Below are 21866 nucleotides of genomic sequence, written 5' to 3'. Positions count from 1 at the left end.
GATGATTCGACATTCCATGAATGTGGTGAAAAAGGCTGTGACAGTTCTTAATCCTGGACAAATTCCCGTGATTACATTTGATCAACCGCTTTTCAAGATTGCAAAGCAAATCCAGTGGATGTGGCCAGAAGAATATGGGGAGGAGTCATTTGTAGTAATGTTGGGTGGCCTACACATCAAGATGACATTGCTAAAAGTACTTGGAGATCTTTTGGATGGCAGTGGCTGGACGTCAGCACTAGTTCAAGCTGAAATAGCGACAGCAGGAACTTCGAATTCGTTCCTAAAAGCGGCGCATGTCAAGAGAACCGCCCGTGCACACCAGATTACAGCCTGCGCTCTCTATAAGCTTCGACAGGCATCGTACGTTGAGTGGCAAACGAATCAGCTAGGATTTAGTGGTGCATCGTTCGAAGAATGGTGCGAACAGAGAGCCCTTCAAAGTCCACAGTTTCATTTCTGGCAGCTTGTGCTGAGTATTGAGTTGGACGTACTAACCTGGGACAGGTCAATCCACGAAGGCAACTTCCTATTGTATGTAGAAGCTTTGGCAAGGCTTCAGTGGCTGTTCCATTCTCTTGACCACTACAACTACGCTAGTGCGAGTGCCATTCACCTGCGTGACATCGTTATTCTTCGCGAGAAACACCCCAGAATTTTTGAAGCATTTTGCAAGGGAAAATTCACCGTCAACAAGACACAACGAGCATTCTCTAGGATGGCTATAGATGAAAGCCATGAGCAGAACAACGCCTGCGTGAAAGGAGATGGAGGAGCAGTGCCGAGAACCTATCGGCACTACTGCGATGGATGGTGTCTGGACCTGAGATGGCGAGGATTATTGGCGAATTTTGCACTGTATTGGACAAGAAGGAAACAGTTTCACAGCTTCATCACCACGAGGACAAGCCAGGTGATTTACCTTATCAATTTTTTCCTAATATTTTACCATTTTTGGATATCTCCAGTCTGTCGTTACCGCTGAAGAATCTCCAGTCTGTCGTTACCGCTGAAGTACAAGAAACTAAAAACAGTTTTTAAAATATTTTATAATAGCTTTTAAGCTATATAATAACAGGAATCAATATGATAATTCCACAACGATGAAATCATATTTTTCCTTTATCTTAGCAATACAAGCATCGTTCCTCAAGAATGTGAAGGCTTTGGTTGAATTACATGGACAATATGGGCAACCCATTCTCTGATAGTAGTGGTGATCTCTTAGTTCTTGATACTCGTGAGGTAATGGATGCAGCCGTCCACAATTCTGTCCGCAATTTGCAAGAGATTGGCAAACGTCAATGCAACGAGTTCTTTAGCAGCCGATTAGTAGAACGCACAACTCCACTCAGTAATAGGATACCAAGGAACAATTTGAGTTTGTTCATGATCAGCTGGTGTCCTGATAAAGCAAAAACCCGCACACAGGAGCAGCTTCTGTCAATGAAAAGGGACCGGCATTTGTTCTCAACTTTATATATCGACAGTCAAGTGCGCGATGCTGACCTTAAAGAGTTTTTCCAACATGAAAGTTGAGATCAGTTACAAAATCAGACCTACTTCCTTGCCTGGAAGATCTCCTGCCGCAAACTGAGGGAGCGAACAACTTAGTTCCTGAAGTGGACATGATTGTTCTCGATGGTGCAGCAATAGTCAACATGATTAAACCTGCCAAGTCCAATACATTCGCAGAGTAAGTCAGTGAATTTATGACACACATACGAAGTCAGTTCACGAAATTTGTTCACCGAGTCGATGTAGTGTTTGATGACTCCAGAGATGCGAGTCTCGAGGCGGCCACAAGGATGAAGAGGGAACGGGTGCGCGCATCAGAGTGGAAGGAAGAAAGAAACTTCCTGGAAACTGGCATCAGTTTCTGCGAGAAGACGGAAACAAAACAGAGCTCTTCAATCTTCTCAGTGACAATGTAACAGCGGAGACTTTCCTGGTGTGGTGGTGATGACTAGAGGAAAAGAGCTACGCTGATCGGAGGTAGTTAACAAACAGGGGCTTTCGCCTTACACGCATGAAGAGGCGGACACACGGATGCTACTGCATGCCGCAGATAGGCCTAGACACAAAAAGCCGGATATTTTTTAAGATTTTTAGAGCATCAGGAGATTTTTAGAAATTTTGAGGATTTTTAGAAAAAAAAATGGGATTTGTGGGGATTTTTAGGTGATTTGTTTGTTGTTCTATTTTCTTTGCTGCTTTATTTATAATTCATATGAAATGATAACTTTGTCCCATTGTTTACAAATAAGTGACTGCTAGACTGCAATCCAATTTTGCAGCGGTGTTTCCTATTTCTAGTACACCCCAAGATTTCCAAGGAAAGTAAGTTTTAAACATGGCGGAGCCAGCGGAGAAGCCAAGTGAAGATACTTCTTTTGAAGTTAAACCCAGTGTCATTCGAGAAAGACCGAAAATTTGGAGATATTTAGGGATTTTTAGCAAATTTTGGGGATATTTAGAGATGTTTTGAGGGATTTTTAGGGGAAAAACTGGGAATTTTTGGATGGATTTTTAGAGCATTTTTCGGGATATTTGTGTCTAGGCCTAGCCGCAGATGGTGCCAAACAACGATTGAAAAGAATCTTGGTTAGGACTGTCGACACAGATGTTGTTGTTCTCGCTGTCAGTACCGCTAACAAACTGGCATGTGAACAGTTATTTGTGTCATTTGGAACAGGAAAGGCATTCCGGTACCTAGATGCAACTCTCATGGCGCGACAATTGGGCAATGTCAAGTGCGACGCATTACCTGCTTTCCATGCACTCACCGGTTGCGACACTACGTCAGGTTTTGCAGGAAGAGGAAAGTGTACAGCATGGTCAGTGTGGAATAAGTTCAGTGATGTCACGCCCGCTCTACTTACACCTGCTCAAACACCAGCAGCAGCACACATAGATGAGATTCTTCCTACCATCGAGAGATTCGTCATTCAGATGTATGACAAAGAAAGTTCTGAGAGCAGTGTTAAAAAGGCAAGACAGACTGTGTTCACACAGAAAGGCAGGGAGATAGAGAACATTCCACCAACAAAGGATGCCCTACGTCAGCACGTCCTTCGAGCAGGATATCAGGCTGGTCATGTGTGGGGTCAGGCTCTCCTTAAAGAACCACAGGTACCTAGCCCAGACGAATTCGGCTGGAGGCGCCGAAATGATTCTTCTCAGTGGGAGGTGAAGTGGATGGACCTGCCCCCTGCTGGTGCAGCTTGTCATGCTGTAGTCAAGTGTGGATGCACTAAAGGATGCAAAGGGCGGTGCAGATGTGCTAAAGAAAATCTGCCGTGTACAATGTTGTGCAAATGTGGTGGTTGAAAGCGTCTCGAATGAAAGGGACACTTGTTTGGCCATATATGTTTAATTGTTGTATACTATTAGCTCACGACAGAACAGTCATTCAGTCAATATCGGGGCTTCTTTGAAATGACTATATTGAAATCACAATGTTTGCTGCGAAATGACCGCTCTAATTCTTAGAAACACTTTTAAAGAAATTTTGATAGCAAACGAGGTTTATTTGGTGTTAGATCAATAAGTATGTATCATTAAATTGGAAGTTTGACACTGTACCAAGTTGTTTTGTTCAATGTTGTCGAAGCAAAAAAATCTGCCCGGCGGCCATTTTGAAAAATGTCCCGTCCCCCCCTGACAAAGGTCACTTCCAGGTTGCCTATAATCTTTGAAATGTTCCCTATGAATTATAGTATTAGTGTGCCAAGTTTCATGCTTTTATCATTAAGTGCACAATACTTTCACATATCCGCCGGACTAAAAATTTGACTGTCCACACAAAGGTGACCTTGCCAGCGAAGTGTACAAGAACATCTATCCCAAAGGCTCTCAGCCAGCAAGAATTTATGGCCTCCCCAAAATGCACAAGGATCGTGGACCTAACTCTACTCCGCCATTTCACCCCATCGTGTCTTCTATTGGAACATACAATTATAACCTGGCCAAATATCTATGTAATCTTTTGGCGCCGCACATTCGAACTGAACACTGTGCTACTGACACTTTTACTTTTGTACAGGACATTCAATCTTTATCTATGTGTGGTAAACTTATGGTTTCTTTTGATGTAGAAAGTCTCTTTACTAACATACCTCTTGAGGAGTGTATTGACCTGGTGGTCAATTACATTTCCAAGGGCAATCCCGACCTTAAGTTTAGTAAAACTGAACTTAGAAGCCTCTTCACTGTAGCCACTGCTCAAACTCATTTTTTATTTAACGGTTCTTTCTATGACCAAATTGACGGCGTGGCCGTGGGGTCTCCCCTTGCTCCCGTATTAGCCAATCTTTTTATGGGGCATCATGAAAAACTATGGTTGGAAAATTTTCAAGGCTCTGAAATTTTATTTTATCGCAGGTATGTTGACGACACTTTTTGTTTATTTCACTCGGAGCACGATGCTGTTATATTTTTTAACTACATTAACTCTAGGCACCCTAACAAAAGGTTTACAATGGAAAAAGAACTTAATCGCCAATTACCCTTTCTTGATGTCCTTATTGATAATAACGACCCTAATTCTTTCCTTACTAGAGTTTACCGCAATAAAACCTTTACTGGGCTATTAACTAATTATTTTAGCTTCACCTCGTACTCGTACAAAGTAGGTCTCATTAGAACTCTTGTCGACCGGGCCTACAAGATCAATAACACCTGGCTGGGGTTACACGAGGACATAACCAAGCTAACTGAAATTTTAAACGAGCGGTCCGTACGGACAGTGTAGTGTTTGAGAAAGTTGTCACGTGACTCGTCACCAGTCTGGCAATTGTTAGACGAGACACGTCTGTCACGTTCTTTGAGAACGTGATCTGTCTAAAGAAGAATTTCACCCAACTCGTTGACAGCGGTTTTTAACTCGGAAAATTCCGAGTTTTGGTGAGTGGGCCGATTTCACTCCTTCCCTCCTTCCTTCCTTCACTCCTTCCCTCGATTCCTGTAAACATTTTAATTGAATTAATTAATTAATATCAAATTGAATTAATCAATTAATCTTGTGAAGCGGGTAGGGGGTTGGCTAAAATGCGAGCTTTATCTGTGTTACTTTATATGAAGTACACAAAGGCTATATATTTGTTTCTGAAAACCCAATGTTCTCCTTGTAGTATGCATTCTTCCAGGCGTAGACCCAAGCATACGGAATTTTGTGCTGAACGCATGCGCATATATGAAGTACACAAAGACTATATATTTTCACCAAATCTTACTGAGAACTGGTTAAAACTCAACAAAATTGGGGGTTCGATTTACCGCCGAGTATTTCCGAAAAAAATTAGATGGTACGAGCGGTCATCAACAAACGAAAATTGACAAGCGTTTGTATTTATTCTTGGTCATTACCTTTTATTTTAGTGGCGGCTCCTAAAAAGCCATTTGGTTTAATGACGCAACGTTAGGAATCAAGGTTTTATTCGTCTTTTCTTCGCTATTTAGGCTGGAACTCGTCCTGCATCGGCTCGCTCTGGAATATTATTTGTTTTGTCGGCGTACGTGATCGTCTTTTGAACTGACGAGGGCATTCGAAATCCCGCATGTCTTAAACAATTTCCTCGCAATCTCTTCTACAATAATTATTTCTGCCTGAGTCTGTTTCTGTTCCTTTCCTTCTGTTCCTTTCTTTAAGTTTAGTTAATTTGCAGAATCACTGCTTACGTGACTTTTCAAGAGAAGAAGGGTCAAGAAGGAAGCGATCTATTTGACTTGTTGTCGCGACACCAGAAACTGGCCAATCAGAAGCAGTTGTTCCCACGCGCTTGGTAAACATTGTAACCAGTTGTAACACGATCTGACAGAAATCGGCTGCGTGTAATATTTTTGTTCAAAAGCGAAAACTTAAAATACCACGACTTCTCTGCTAAAAGAAACCACTTCAGAAGAGTTTGATTGGATTGAGGATACTCGACAAATACTGGCAACAGCACATGTTTCGTTCTGATGACATTTAAAGTTCACTCGCTTGATCTGCTTGATTTTTTCGCTAGCAACTTGGCGAATTGCGACGAACTGAAGATTCACTGAATCATCAGGAATCATCCCGTATTCTCTGGCGATTTTGCAGTTGTTCTGAACTGTTTCTACCTCGGCAACAACTTTTAATTTGAAGGTTTCGTTGTTTGAAAACCAGAAGCTTTTGGCATGATGATAGATAACTGCAGAAGAATGCGTGATTTGAGATGGGATTCTGAACTCAGGTGAATGTTTTGTTACGCTTGTGTACGGTTCTATTAATAAATTCATTCTTTATCAGTGATTTGTTGTTTTTCAATTACATAGTTGTGATTTAACGAAAATGTTGATTCGCTGCACGTGGATTGTTTTATAGTTTGAAGGAAAAATTGGGTCTCGGCTTATAGCCGAGTGATTTGGGTTTATTTTTTGTCAGTCTAACTGGTTCCAAAAACTAAAAGACTAGGGTCTCGGCTTATAGCCGAATAAATACGGTACATACATGCTTAACTACCAGCCGAAATATTGTATTAATGTCAGTTTTCTTGAAATAGACCAAAACTTACTTTCTCTAATGATATTATTATTTTGCCTAACCTTCAAAAAACAAAAAGGAAAAATAAAAAGAAAGAAAACAATTTGCAACCGTTGGGAACTCTATCACTTGCCCTTTCGGCCTGCTCTCGATAAGCAGCTAGATGACAATGAAACTAAGTGAAGTGAACTGAATTGTGGAAAGTTTAACAGCATTTGTTTTAGCAAATCTCTATTTGTCAGTTTGTTGTTTTCGATTCTTGTTTCATAATAAATTTTCCGAGTTTAGTGGCTCATAGCCACTTTGAATAGTTATTCATATCTTGCAGTAACTAAGGGAGGTAGTTAATGGCATCACTTACCAAACTATTGATTTTGTTAAAAAAAAAAACCCTAAAGCACATCACCTCAGTGACTAAAGAAGGTAGCTTACTTACTTAAAATAATTCGAGTCATCCTGCCACGTTCTTTGATAACGTGATCTGTCTAAAGAAGAATTTCCCCCAACACATTGACAACGGTTTTTCAGATCTTGCAGTGGCTAAGGGAGGTAGCTAGTTAAATGGCATCACTTAGCAAACTATCAATTTTGTTAAAAAAAAAATTAAGCACATCACCTCAGTGACTAAAGAAGGTAGCTTTTGCACAGAAAATAATTCAAGTCAGCCTTGTGACTTTCTTCAATAATGATGTCCGTATGAACTTGCTACCTGGCTGACGTCACAGCAAGCTCAAATTTTAATCACCCACTGCTAGCTAGCGTGACGTTTATCCTTTATAAGTTTTAAATGTCCTCTCATTTTACTTCCGGTATCTCCGGAATCCATTCTGTTTGCACGATAACTCGCGTGAATCTGTTGCCATCTCACTGAGTTGGGCACTGGCTATAAGTTTTTTTTTATCAGTTTATTTTAGTGCACTACATTTATCTTATGTTGCGATGACCTTTTTCCCCTCAATTAACTCAAATTTTAATCTCTTACTGCTAGCTTGCGTGACGTGTATCCTTTCTAAGTTTTAAATGTCCTCTCATTTTACTGCCGGTATCTCCGGAATCCACTTAGAAGTCTTACATCAAGTATTTTGTTTACGTTATTACTCGCATGAATCTGTTACCATCTCACGGAGTTGTACACTGGCTGTAAGTTTTTTTATCCGTTTATTTTGGTGCAGTACATTTATCTCATGTTGTGAGTACCTTTTTTCCCTCAATTAATTGCCCAGAGCGCATTCGAGCCTTGTCGCGAATTTTTTAACCCATTGCTTCAGAACAATAACAAGCCTGTTCCCGTCTAATTTGCATATGCATGTCTACGTGCTTGTTCCACTTGACCGCGCAATTAAAAGTTTACATCTGGCGTAGCGTTCGCTTTCCCACTAAACTAACTCCATTAGTGTAGTGTACAAACACTACACTAAAAAAAACCTTTTCCCTGTCCATTTAATTGAAAAAGTAGTTAACCGTTACATCACTGGTATCCATAGCAACCATTGTCCCCGGGGCTCGCTCCCTACTACTTTGCCCACATTTTACTTTAAGCTGCCGTACGTAGGCTATTTTTCTGTCGTCACTCAGAAAAAGATTAGACTCTTAATTAAGCGCTATTGTAATAATTTAGATATCAAACTAGTTTTTTCTTCTTTTAAGATCGGATATCTTTTGGGGGTGAAAGACCCTATCCCCGGCGGTCTCCGTTCGCGTGTTGTTTATAAGTTTGCATGTGGGGCTGTAATGCCTGTTATGTCGGCGAAACCAGCCGACATTTTGCCACACGCGTGCGTGAGCACTTAGCCAGTGATAAGGCCTCGCACATTTTTAAACATCTTCAGAATTCTGAACGTTGTCGCTCCTTGTGTTCAATAGATTGCTTTCATATTTTAGATCACGCCTCTACCAGCTTTCAACTTAAGATAAAGGAGGCTATCCATATTCAAAAGGAACTACCTTGCCTCAATCAGCAATTACACCATGTAAATCTAAAATTATCCTTCTAATTCACACATTTTCACGTTCTGTTGTTACTACTGTAAACCATTCAACTGAAGATGACAGATGCTCTGTCGAAACATGTCTTTAAAACTTAAAAAAAATTGTCGTTTTTCTTAAAATATTATTATACAGTATTGCAAAGACATTTTATTGACTTTTTTACAGCTGTGTATAGGCCGTTTATTTTTATTTATCTAATGACAGTGATGTAATGCAATGTAGTGTAACGTAGTCGGTAATCTGATGTCAGTCGATAAGCCCCCTTTCCTAGACAGTAAATGATGACAGTTTTGCTGCCCGCTTTTAAAGTAATTCGTCCGCTAAATTTAGAGACTAATGTTTGTATTTTCTGTAAATGTGTTATCAAGTAACACTAAAACATTACAAAGTCAACTTTATAGTGTTAATATTTATCTTAACTAATATACGACTTGAAACAAGTCCTTTCTCCATTAAGCTTTCTCCATTAAGCTTTCCTCCTTCCCCACCTCAAAAGGCCTATAAAAAAATGCAGTCAAAAAATCTATAGACTGCAAAGAAAAAGACTTAAGAAATTTTCATATATTAAATATATGCATATTACTGAACTTGCAGCTAGTTTGTTATGACTGCCTGAATTGATCATGAACGGGTTTAGCTGCGTTCACTTCAAAACTTGCTTCAAGCCGCACGAAACAAAACGGTTTTCCCTCGTCCATGTTTTCTCAGACTTGATCAGTTAGATCACAAAAAATCACAACCCACGACTGACCCCTGTTCTCCGACAGTGAATTATTGAAAATAATGCACAAAAATCGTGCATTATATATTGAAAATGTCTTCAGCTTCAAGCTTGCAGAAGTGGAAGAAAAAAATATTTTTCTGAAATTATCATATCCAACACCAAACAAAATCGAAGAGGATAACAACCTGAAGCGCTTCCATTTTCAAAGGTAAACTCAGTAAAGCTCAACAAATACATTTTTGAAAGTGATAAATGATCATCGCAGTGAATTTCCAACTTAAGCAATTGGAATAAAGAAGCCTGAAAAAAAAAATCAGGGCTTCAACGGGATTCGAACCCGTGACCTCCGCGATACCGGTGCGATGCTCTACCAACTGAACTATTGAAGCCACACATTGCATCAAATACATTTTTGTGTGCGATTGACTTGCTTGTTGCTTGATTGTGAAAGCCATCGACTCGCTTTGAACAAGCTTCTCGCTGACTGTATTTATGAACGACCACAGCTAGAGAAGGATTTTTTTTAACCATTGTAAGCTTTATTTCTGTACGCCTTACTTGTGATTATTATTGCCAACGAGACAGCCGAGCCAAGAGGCGAGGCTGTCGAGGCGGCAGAATCATAGAGCCGTGTGCGTATGAGTGTATAGGTAGAGAAAATCTTAAGTTCTGCGTAAGGGACTTTTTTTTGACCATATTTGGGTGTAAGTAAACCCCATATTTGGGTTGTATTGTTCTTCCCAACTGGTTCCCAGTCTCTCACTCCTTGCTAGAGAGCAAATGACCAAAATGGCGTCCACGCGGCTCGCTGTTAAATTTTCAATGTGGTCATTCATCCCTTTACCGATAAATACACCTTTAGGGAATTATAAATCGAAAGAGAATACCCTACAGAATATTCGACCGCCGAAAAAATGAACATCAAGGTCTTCAAAGCGATGAAATAATCTTTCGACTTTGGAGTCCTTTGATTTACGATCGAAGAGAGACATGAAAATCAAAAGCGGACTGTTGACTTCTAATAGAGTTTTCTTGACTTATGAGAATGCTGAAGTCGGGTAAATGTGTTGATTGTGTTAATAGTAATTGTTTGACCGATGATTTATTCCAAATCAAATACCGTTTATATTTTATTTGGCACGCATTTTCGCTCCGCGTAGGAATAACATCAATACAAAGCGACGCTCACTAAAATTACTGCATGTCATACACACAAGAAAGTCAAAAGTTTTTTGCTTCTAACGGCAAATGTAATGTTAACTTGAATAAAAATTTTGTCTCCAAATAATCCTTGACCGTTCAAGCTTTGTTTTCTGTTCAAATTTTTCAAGTTTTGCGTAACTGAACATGACACTTCGCATGCAAGACTGAAATCTGACCCGTGCATTACTGTCTCTGATTACTGAAAATCATGGTTTTTAAAAAAGCATCTTAGCAGTATTGATTTTGGGATTTGATTTATAAGAAGTTCTTGAAATGCAACTATCCCTTTTGTGGACGGAAACATTTTAACCATCGCGTGTTGTATTTAAAAAAGAGTGATTAAACCTCATTTATTGCCTACATTTTGTGACATTTTAACGTTGAAAAGAATTTAAAGATTTGTCAAGAGTTATCAATCTGTCAAACCCGTAGCCTGCGTAGCAGACATCTGTGTACGTTTTTTAGTGCGTTTAAAAGAGTGCGCGATCGCGAGAATACGCGCGCTGGAAACTACGGCGCCTGCTATGCAGGCTATCAAGCCTGTGTCATTTATGAACACCAGAGAAATAGCACTTTTTTCGCATATTACCTAAAATACAATTTACCATATTTTGGTCATTTCAAATATAGTTCTATCAGAAACCATTCAATATCTGTTCTTATGAACAAACATGAGTATTTCGCTCGTTGGCACTTACCGATAGGTACAACTAGTATTATTGATCTAATCCCGTGTAATTATGTACTACTAACTTCTTATTTATAAATTTAAACATTATTGTTTGAAGTTCGTTAAGTCGATGATCGCTTGCAGTGTACTCAGATTGTATATTAAAAGGGTTAGAGTCTGTCTGTTCGTGTTTTCTTTACAAATACACACACTTGCTGGCCTCACAATCAACTCAAAATTTTCAATACTGCATTGAAATGGTAGATCTAGATAGAACACGACCGAACTAAATTAAGTTTTCGCAACATTAATCATTAAAATTAGCATTTCAGTATTGAAAATTTCTCGCTTATTGTGCAGCCAGTGCGTGCGTGTATTTGCAAACAAAACACTCGCAAAAGTCTCTAACCCATAAATAAACACACGAACCCGCGTTATCCCGCGTAGGGAGCTTTAGCAAAAAACAACGGCAACGTAAACGAGAACGTCACCAAACAAAAGGTTTAATGAGCAGGATAATAGCTATGCACGTGCGTTTTAAATCCTTGACTGCTCTCTTCGAAACAATAACGTGAAATGACCAAGTTCTGGGTATTTTAGAGAACGTGAACAACAACGGCTAATTTTCGGTATTTCTATTTAGGGATGAACGCTTTCTTTACATAATCAGCTGGAGCTAGCTCGTAAACCAATCGATGTACTGAATACATCTGGATAAACACGAGATTCTCAAGTAAAATATAAATTCATCTTGCACCACGCGCTGTCCGTCGCCGTCGTCACTGCTAAAGCTCCCTATTGGCCAACAGGGAAGCAACCCGGTTAAAGTCGCACTCGGATATCAAGGCAATTACGCACCCTACTCAGCACTCTACTCGGGAAAGGAGCAAAAATTGTAAAAGGAAAAAGGAATAAAGATGTTTAAGTGCAGCTTAACTGTTAGCTTGATTAGTCAGAGTTCATTTGGGAGTGATGCGTTGGAATTGATCATTAGCAGGAGTTTTCATTTTTTCAAAGAGAAATTGTTTAAGAGCTGCAAATCGATTGGCATGAGCTGTAACCAGTTAGAAACGACCATATGTTTGCTATTACTTTTCGGCTTTACTTCGGATTGATCTTAATAAGCGCAATGCAATATCTAAAATTCTATCGATGTGCACGCTTTAATTGGGTGATCCTCAATTCTCAGTAATTTATACGGCCATCGGAAATTGACGACTTAATACGTAACGGCGTTACGTTGTTTATCCTAAAGATTTAGTACAAGTATTGGAATTCTTTGCCAGTAAACCTACGAATTACTTTCTAACGCACATCAAATTCTGTAACGTACACCCCTAAACAGACCCCTTTTCAGATGCCCCCCCCCCCCCCAAGGGTTTAAAATATTTTTGCCCCGTTTTACATGTCGTTACCTTTTCATGATGTTGGAAACCTTAACGGAAGTTTTTCTCTTCAAACAAATGCTTGACTTACTCTTGTAGGTGTCTGCTCAGTCGCTTTTACTCCTAGTTTGTCGCAAAAGCATTTGTGCTGTTGACTTCTACGAAGAGAGTCAAGATACTTTTATTGTAAAGGATAACCAGCAATTCCGATTAACCTAGCCTGCGTCGCAGCCGGACGTGTCACAAAACCTCGGTATAGTCCGTCTGCGAAACGCAGCCGAAAAGCTTGTTCCGATATCCCGCAGGTTTGCAAGGATCTGTGTATTCATTTCTGATTGGCTAGTTTCACATTACTGTCATTACTCTCTAACGCGCTTTTGTTTTGTGGTCACGCTGACAGTCTTCCTTTGCTTATTCGGTGTGCTAACAGAATGTCGGCGCGGAGATTTCCAAAGGTAATTTGCAAAGAGCATTCAGAGTACCTTGCGTAACAGACAATTTCTCTCCAAGCGCACGAAGCAAGCGAAGGAAACTGCTAGGAAGACTTCAGTCAAAGCTGTAAAAGAAGCGGTTTGAAATTAATCATCTTCGAAATAAACAGGAAGCTCGCTGCGGGAAATTTTTGGAGGTCACAATGCATTCTTGAGTTGCCAACAGGCTACGGCATATCTTTGATCCACTACCTTCGATTGATAATTACAATAACGTCTTTTATACTTATTCTGGAAAATAAAATCTGTTTACATATAAAAAAAGCTGTCCATCTCAGACTCTTGATTTAGGCGAGTACGTCGAACTGTTTTCATCCCGTCTTTCGAAATAAATTTATTTTTAGCTTAGTAAGCCTTGCGTGACCAGTTTTGATTTTGATTTTATCCAATGACAAAGCGTGTTTGAAAGTAATATGAAACTAGCCAATCAGAAATGAATACACAGATCCTTGCAAACCTGCGGGATATCAGAACAAACTTTCGGGCTGCGTTTTGCAGACGGACTATACCAGGGTTTAGTTCGTCTGCAACGCAGGCTAGATTAACCTCGAAGACTACTGTTTTCAGACTGGTCTGAGCAACACATAACAAAACACGACACTTTTTGTCTCGTGACGTCATGACGTTGTCATGACGACACGAGATAATTCTACAGGGGGAGAGGTGCATTCCATGCGTGTTTGCTTTCTGAGGCCGCCGAATTTTCCCGCCATGTCAACATTTTTCCCGCCATGTCAACATTTGCTTTGTGAGGCCGCGGAATTTTCCCGCCATGTCAACATTTTTCCCGCCATGTCAACATTTGCTTTGTGATCTGAGGCCGCCGGAATTTCATATCAAAGAACAGATAATGTTTCTTTACAAAGGTCGCAACTAACGCGCTGGTTTATCAAACTGTAGGTTAGGAGTATTTATTGTAAAGGGCTTATTGTGTAAAAATACAGGTACACTTTACTGTTCTTAAAATTTATTTCTTTTTTTACGTTTATTGCTGTAGTTAGTTCACAGCCCTATATGGGTCTTCTGATCGGTGTCTCAAGCGCAACACATTCGGTGGACTCCCACGATGATATTAAGCGTTGACCTTATCTGTTAATAAAAGCGATCACACGAAATTCCCGCCATATAGTCTAGTCATATTAGTCAATCAGATAATAGCTAACCGTTCGTGACTATATTGGAGCAGAGTGTTTGGGATTTTGGTACAACAAAAGGGAAAAAGCATGTCTTAAACAGGATTGCGAACTGTAGGTATGTCGACAATATGTCAGAAAAAGCTTTTTTTGTCGTTTCAAGTTTTGATTAGATCCGACTTCAAAGATGTAATAGACCGCAATAGTCGAACTACATGTGTGCCTTTCCTTTGAGTTGATTAGCTAGCTGGTGCAAGTTGGAATTTGCGCTGATTAAACTACTTCAAAAAAAACTGGTAGATCCCGTGGACATTATTTTCCTTGCGTGTCTTCAATTCGAGTATTACCCTAAAACGTGTGGGAAAAAAGTTCAACAGTCACGAAGACACACGCCAAAGGTCAACTCGTCGCTGTAAGAAAGACAAAACTTAACACCCAAATTGCAAAGTGAACGTCACGACTCTCTCTGGAGAGAGAGATAACGCTCTATTTAGAGATCCTTTCGGCTTGCTAAAAGGCCTTATCTCTAAATTGTCGAGTCCATTTGCTTTTGATAACAATCAATGTCTCACCCGGTTCTTGTTTACAATACATATGTTTTGGTTAATTAAATTTACGTGCACGCTCTATATATATTTTAAGGGTTACATGTCACGGGTTGCGTTACTTGAGCAGATAATATTTTGCGACAATCAATTCAGAAACCTTATCAGAGCAATTTCTCAAGCATTTCTGTCTGTATTCTTTTTCTGCTGTTATCGGAGTCCTATATATAACTGTTCAACGGCTACATGCTGGAGTGTACTTTGAATTTACGTCAAGCCTACTTTCGAAAACCTTATCAGAGCAATTTCCCAAGCATTTCTGTCTGTATTCTTTTTCTGCTGTTATCGGAGTCCTATAACTGTTCAACGGCTACATGCTGGAATGTACTTTGAATTTAAGTCAAGCCTACGTTCGGCTGCTTGGAAAAATCGCTTTTGATAAGGTGTCGGAAACAAGTCGCGTGACAATTATAAGTACAAACATTATCCGCCTGACAGAAATAGCAACGATCAATTAGTATGAATCAAGATGGACGCTTAATTACCGTGATAGTGATTTCGATAGTGATTGGAATGGATACCATTAAGGCATCGATTTCAAAACTTTGTTTTTAAGCATGTAATCTTATATATATATATATATATATATATTTTTAGTTGGATTTTGAGCCTTTCGCGTGAGAACCTTTTGTAGTTGGAATAAACCTTTGTTTTTATCTTTAACTGTGAAATCGTGAAGTTCAGCGCAAGCATTCACGACAAAGGTTTCTGAATACACCTTATTCATAAATGGCGGAACGCGCGGAAGAGTTTGGGTCGAGTACATGAAAGCGAGGCTAGTGAGGCATCGGCTTCGAACCAAAACAAAGAGTAGTATGGCGAATTGAAGTAGTATTTGATAATTCTTGAAATATCTCGTCGGTTAGAAAGCGATTCTTGGGTTTTGATGACTGCCATTGGAATCCCTGATTTGACAACTGCATAAACGGTCGTATGGATGCGAAGTCAACACAAATCATGGAAAAATTTCGTCGCAAAACCGCATCGATCTTCTTAATCTCTTCACTGCTTTGTGTACAGTTAACCGTATTACTATAGTATCGTTTTAATGGAAGACTTTGGAAGCTTGAAAAATATAGATATTATAGAGACTATAGCGATTTTGCACGTCTCTGGATATGGAAAGTAAAAAAAAATCGCCAACATTGTGCGACTAGCGACTACGCAAACAGGTTAAAAATATTTCAGGTCAGCCGTGATCGTTTTACAAAACTTTCACCCACTAACCTCGGCATTCGAACTCGAGCATTCAAATGTATACACAATTTAAGAATCAGAAATGGATCAGTATATATGGACAAAAAAATCAAGAAGACGATTTGACATCAAAGAAGTGCTTTAATTCTAAATTCAGCAAATGTATCGGAATATTTAAAATTGCAAGAATCTTACCGCTGTAAAATTTATTTCAATTTGAAAAGTATAAAATTTGAAAGCTCGCTCTTTATACCCTATTTCTACTTTCCTTGGCTTTACTTCTTCTTAAATTTAAAGATTTGTTACAAGTAACGTCTACAAAGAATGATCAACCGTTGTGAACAACATTTTAGCTTATAAATGTGTTTGAAGACAAAATACTCAAGAAACCTTGTGTCTTTATATAATCGCGATTTTTGCTTACCGTATCGAGAGACGTGTTAATTTTTTTAACAAGCTCCATAGTCTCTTTCATATCGTGTTTCTTTCCTCTGCCTTCTTGCAAGCTTCTAGGGTCTTCCATAAAAAGGAAACTTGAAAGTAGTCTGGATTACAATTGTACACGAGCAGCAGGGAAGAGACTGCGAGGATCGATGCGGTTTTCCGACGAAATTTTTTCCATGATTTGTGTTGAATTCGAAACCATACGGCCATATCTGCAGTTGACAAACTAGACATTCCAATGGTAGTCATCAAAACCAAAGAATCGCTTTCTAACCGACGAGATATTTCAAGAATTATCAAATACTACTTCAATTCGCAGCTATTCGCCATACTACTCTTTGTTTTGGTTCGAAGCCGATGCCTCACTAGCCTCGCTTTCATGTACTCGACCCAAACTCTTCCGCGCGTTCCGCCATTTATGAATAAGGTGTATTGACAAGTGAATCAAGAGTTTCGTATATCGTGTTGTGAATGTCACAACTTTTATCGAGCGACAAAAGTAGCTTTAGTTTTAGTTCAAATTTTAGGGGTGAGGAGTCTAAATGTTTCTTTATGTTAGATGCACGCTTTTTAATTTTCAATATCTTTACAAGCAATAAATAGACGTGAAAAGCGGTCTATTTTCAAATAAATTAAACTCTGAAAAGAGTCACGAGACACTAAGCCCAGAGGGCTTTTGATTAGTTTTGCAGACATGTTTCGGGAGAAACGTCTGCCATTTTCAGTGTGATTTGAAGAAGGTTGCAATAAAGTATAAATAGTAAGGGAAATTACAATAATAATAGTAATAATTAGCAGAGTAACAATAATGAGAAAATTAAATAGAAAGTTTTAAATTAACGTGACGAACTTGTGCGTTAAGTGTTGGTTTTTCCCCAACGGATGTGAAGCGCTTCTTTGACCTTGCGTGCAAACTGTGAAGAGGTCTGATCGATGATGTCAAAATTGGCCTGTGAGCATACTGAGCGGCATGTTTCTGAGCTCTCAAGATATTTAAAAATGTGCGATGCCCTGTCCGTTGTTTGGTGTTTTCTTACATCTTACACGTTTGTTGAAATGTAGGGAGGTTTCACCGACATAGTAAGCTGCACAGCCGCACACGAGAGAAAGACCACTAGGGTGGGGTCCTTCACACTAAGGAGACTACCTACTTTAAAAGAAGAAAATGCTCAGTAGCACGATGTTTACATTGTTGCAATAAAATTGTGAAAGTGGACGAATGCACTTTCGGTTGAAGCTGGTAAAACATCAATGTAATTACTGGAGTATTTCGTAAGAAAACACTCACTGGCTTATTGACAAGTTTTTCCTCTTTCACCTCATTAACATAAAAAATTGCTGTGGTTCAGACCCTTGTTGATAAAACTCTCGTGATATGTCCAGGATTGAACGCAACTACGAAAATTTCAAAATTTACGATTTTTCACTGCCATCTTACGAAAGTTACGAAAATTTCAGAGTGTCCAGATCAACCTCAGCCAGAGGGGCCTTACGAAAACTCTGAAAATTACGAAACATGTTGACGCGACGAAGTCTGTCTGTGTCAGCTTCATAAAAGATCGGCAAACCGTTCAGTTTCATCCGGTTAACAAAGGCAGATGACTTGAAATTGAAGACTTAGTCTCACAAAATCTTAAAATGTCTTTGCTGCATAATGAAAAATTAAATTTGACTAAATATATATTATATAGAATTAAATTACTCGGTGGATGAAATGCTCAGGAAGGTGATGACGTGCGTTCACGTTTTTTACATTCAACACAAAAACTGGCTCTATTTGTTTAATACGTCCCTGCGTCCCCGATGTCGCGTTCCCACGTCCCCGCCCCCCGAGTCTCAAGTCACCGAGTCCCACGTCACCATGTCCCACATCCCCGTGTTCCAAGCCACGCGTCCCCGCGTCCCGCGTCCCAAACACGCGTCCTCACGTCCCAGTCCCCGCGTCCCCGTCCCACTTTTAGGACTTTCCACAAATTGCTCGAAATTATTCAAAAAGGTGCTCGAAATAAGAAGATCGCGAGGTTCCAAAGAAAGAGCGTTCAAAGCGACTAACACTAGAGGCCAGTTAGGACATCTTGAGCGGGCGATGGTCTCGCCTCTTTGGATCTTTGGCGTGATTTGCTTATCAAGAGATGGTATCCGAACAAAATAAAATCGGATTGAGTTCGAGTGCGTTCGATTTTGTTCGATTGGTTCGATAATCGAACTCACAGCAAAATAGATGTTCGATCTTGTTCGATTACCAAACCCAATCGAACGATTGGTGTTCGATTGGGTTCGATTGAATTTTGGTTCGATTTTGTTAGACATAGACATAGACATAGACATATTTGTTCGATAAGATACGTCGGGATTACGATATAAGTAGCGATATAAAGCAAGTATAATCATACGGTAAAGGAGACTTCTGGTAACTGATACTCTTTAATAAATCTATACTAGTAATACCCAGAGGTTAGGAAGTGCAGGCGAGATCGATGCAAGGTGCCGTAGGAAGTTTAACAGACGTACTATGACATACTTTCTCAGGAAGCGAATTAAGATTTAGTCTGCACAACAAGAGTTCAGGCAGGATCCTCTATCGTGTATACTTTCGGTCATTTATGGTGACGTACAGCACTGGCACTGGTTATGCAAAAAGTTTTACGCCAGGTACTCCCCTGTATTGCATTCACGATGTCGGTTTCAAGCTGCAAACCTCTCTCTTAGTTCCTTGCCCCCGGGTGGGGGATAGGGCCGGTAAGCTGCAAATCACAGTAGTAAAATTAGACTGAAGAGAGTTAGGAGTCCATTTGAGTGAACTTTTTCACAGTTTTTGCTTTCAAATGCAGAATATTTACTGTTTTAGTTAACTTTGTGCACGCTGTGAAATCCAAGATGTCACTTGTTTGTGAGATCCTGCCTCGCGCCTGGTCACATATCAAAACGCAAATCAACGAGGTCAACAAATTGGCGCAGGCTACTGGTTTCTGGTTTGGGTACAATAAAAATTTGCTCGCACCAAAAACAACGTGAAATACTTTGCGCATCGTGGGAATTATTCATCGCTATATATATATATATATATATATATATATATATATATATATATATATATATATATATATATATATATATATATATATATATAATATATAGGTAAAGACAGCTGAAGCAAAGAGCGAGAAAAGGAGAAAATATCCATGCAAGGAAATTGAAAACCAATTACGACAAATCTTTTATTTAGTAACATCACAGGTTTTTAAGTGATATGCTTCTGACTATTTTTATTAAAGATAAAATGTTCATTTTGTCACGAGCGGGGGTCAAAGAAAAAAATAAAAAAGTGGGGGTGGGGTGGAGAAGCTTGTTTTCGGAATTTAAATTACAGTCCTTGATTAGCTAGACTCAGTTCGTGGTGAATGTTTAGCTACGATGTCAAGTTATACTTCATCCTTTCCTCAATCAAAGTCACATCAATGGACAATCTAACCAAATACTGATCATGTAAACAGTAAAACTGCTTTTTAACACCTTTATTGCTTTTCTGCTTTAACAATTATTGCTCTCTACATGTGCCGAGTTAACATCAGCTCTAAAAGCACAAACATTACTAAACTACAACCGAAAGCCGTTTTCCATGCTCAAGGTAAAACCAAGGAACAAAATCTTGATTCGCTTTTTTATTCAGGCCATTACTACAGCTTCCTCACACGTCAGTGGTTCAGTCCGGTTTCTCTAAAAAAGAGAATATTACAATTGAATTAAAATCCTTCCTTCGGGTAAATCTAGACTGACATTTTCTCTTATTTTTGTTCTAGTATGGAGCTCGTTTCGACCAGTAAAACAGCCTTGTAACTGCATATTAGACACCCTGTTTAATCATCAGAAAGAAATCAGCGGAAGGACCAATCAGATTCACAGATTTCCACTAAAGAATATTAGTAGTCCCATTGTTTTTCTCGAGGGGCCTGAAGGGGTAAAATTGGAACTGGGATTTGAGTCACTGAGACTGGGAATCACAAACAAATAAATAATAGCACTGGGACTGGGATTTGGAAAATCTGGAAAACAATAGGCTGGAAAATGGGATTTGGGCAAAATTTAGGTTGGAAATGGGATTTTATACCCCTCCCCCCCCCCCTTCAGGACCCTCTTTCTCATGTGTTGTTTACAAGTAGCTCTGTTAGCTCTAAGAGTTAATTCATTTCAATTATATCCTTTGTTAAAAAAAAATAGTACCTACCACGTCAGCCATAATTGTATTGAGGTCCGACAGCGACATTGCCAGAGTTGGTTCCTTGTTGGCCAACGTTGCCAGCGGTGTTGCCGAAATATATTTGACGACGACCATAATTGTACTGAGACCCGACAGCGGCATTGCCTGAGTTGGTTCCTTGTTGGCCGACATTGCCAAAGGTGTTGCCAAAAGACATTTGACGTCGCCAATTGTGTTGAGATTCGACAGCAGCATTGCCCGATGTTGATTCCTTGTTGCCCAACGTGATGTCTTTTGGCAACAAAGCTGGCAACGTTGGGCAACAATGAATCAACTTCGGGCAATGTTGCTGTCGAATCTCAACACAATTGGCGACGTAAGATGTCAATTGGCAACACCTCTGGCAATGTTGGCCAACAAGCAACCAACTCGGGCAATGTCGATGTCGGATCTCAGTACAAGTATGCTCGACGTCAGATGACTTGACTTCGCCAATTGTATTGAGATCCGACAGCGACATTGCCCGAGTTCCTTCCTTGTTGCCCAACATTACAAGCGGTGTTGCCAAAATTCATTTGATGTGGGGGGTAGCCGCGGCGTGTTTCTGCAAAAAAGGCGTATTACTATTGAATTAAACTTAAAGTTTTCGCTAAACACCTGTAGCTTTACTTTCTACGCTTAACAAAAAAGAAGAAACAACATCTATTACAGTCATTACACAGTATGTATATGACAACAGAGATACAGATACGTATTATATATGTATATAAATACATAGAGACTCATGTATATTTATATTTGTATACATATGTATCAAGAATCGTACGCGCATTTTCGCATATAATAATACTATTTCCTCCCAAACGTCCCCCAAAAATTCACAAAACACCGCAAACAAAAATTTATGACATGAGCATTTAGGTTTTGCATTGCTCGAAATGTGAACGGGAAATTGCCATTAAACCCATATTAAGTTAAGCAAAAATAGCATAAACGTACAATTTGACAAGCGCATGTTGCTATCAAACCCAGGCCATTAAAACAAAGCAATTTTCAAAGTTCAGTGAAACCAGCTACTATAAATAAACTGATAGACTTACTGGTCATCGCGTTGTCCAGCTCCAATGGATCACGATGTTGAGGATCCCTTGCAAGCCGAACAAGTTTCTTCGCAGAATCACGATGAATATAAGGTCCCTAAAATGAATAAAGATATATAGAAAAACATATCAATCTATTAAGAAAACGACTCAGCAATCATAAAGAAATTTGAAATTGTTCGCGCTTTGTGTTAACCTTATAGATGGTGTTTTCCGATC

At 39.5% G+C, this 21866-nt stretch overlaps 1 protein-coding gene, 1 long non-coding RNA gene and 1 pseudogene across 3 annotated transcripts in view; 2 read left to right on the top strand and 1 right to left on the bottom strand.

Annotated features, from left to right (window-relative positions):
* LOC144630429 (uncharacterized) overlaps positions 1–21866 on the top strand; it is an 89381-nt gene that overhangs the window by 23327 nt on the left and 44188 nt on the right. The window lies entirely within an intron of this gene.
* The window catches only part of LOC144629658 (uncharacterized), a 240225-nt gene that overhangs the window by 186484 nt on the left and 31875 nt on the right, over positions 1–21866 (top strand). The window lies entirely within an intron of this gene.
* Positions 1–21866, bottom strand: part of LOC144630851 (uncharacterized) — a 54870-nt pseudogene that overhangs the window by 32863 nt on the left and 141 nt on the right. Inside the window, exons 2-5 of the transcript XR_013566641.1 lie at positions 21648–21744; positions 21022–21151; positions 20575–20853; positions 19861–20066 (exon numbers count right to left, since the gene is read on the bottom strand). The product of XR_013566641.1 is annotated as an uncharacterized LOC144630851 (transcript). The remainder of the gene's footprint in view (positions 1–19860; positions 20067–20574; positions 20854–21021; positions 21152–21647; positions 21745–21866) is intronic.

This window comes from Oculina patagonica, chromosome 11 (genome assembly GCF_052425735.1).
Source record: "Oculina patagonica isolate OP01 chromosome 11, crgOcupat, whole genome shotgun sequence".
In the NCBI taxonomy this organism is placed as follows: Eukaryota; Metazoa; Cnidaria; class Anthozoa; order Scleractinia; family Oculinidae; genus Oculina; species Oculina patagonica.
This window is presented reverse-complemented; position numbering and strand designations above follow the sequence as displayed.